Below are 633 nucleotides of genomic sequence, written 5' to 3'. Positions count from 1 at the left end.
TCGGTTGTTGATTTTGTCGACGCCTGTCACACCTCCTTTTTTCTACACCCGCGAGGGCGTAAAGGAGTTTTTCCACTTAAAGGACAATCGGAATGGGATTTATTATTAATATTCAGAGTCGCCACTTGGGAGATTAATGGTGTCCCAAGTCACCGGTTGAATCCCGATCCGAGGAAATTATGACTCTGTTAACAGTCCGAGAACCAGAAATCCGAGTAAGGAATTCTGTTAACCCGGGAGAAGGTATTAGGCATTCCCAGGTTCCGTGGTTCTAGCATGGTCGCTCAACTGTTGTATTTGATTTTATCTGATTTCACAACGTATTCTAGCTTATGTGCTTTTAATGGTAAACCGCTTTTATTTTATTTTTAATAAGAATTGCAACGTCGTGAAAATGCGTCTCGAACCACGTCGCACCAGTGCACCCGTGGTTATCAACACATTTCGACTTCGTTGAGATTTGGATTTGGGTCACATAAATGTGCACCCGAATTTAGGAATGTAATATTATTAAAGGCGCGCCTAAAGAGACTAACGCGTTATTATTTTGAGGGAAGGCCGTGAATTTTGCTAAACGGCCCATCCCGAAGTCTAAAACTTAATATAATATTTATTGAGGGCCCCGTAGTTTGT

Source organism: Nicotiana attenuata, unplaced genomic scaffold, assembly GCF_001879085.1.
Source record: "Nicotiana attenuata strain UT unplaced genomic scaffold, NIATTr2, whole genome shotgun sequence".
NCBI classification, from domain to species: domain Eukaryota; kingdom Viridiplantae; phylum Streptophyta; class Magnoliopsida; order Solanales; family Solanaceae; genus Nicotiana; species Nicotiana attenuata.
The sequence above is the reverse complement of the archived record's forward strand: the minus strand, read 5'-3'. Positions refer to the sequence as shown.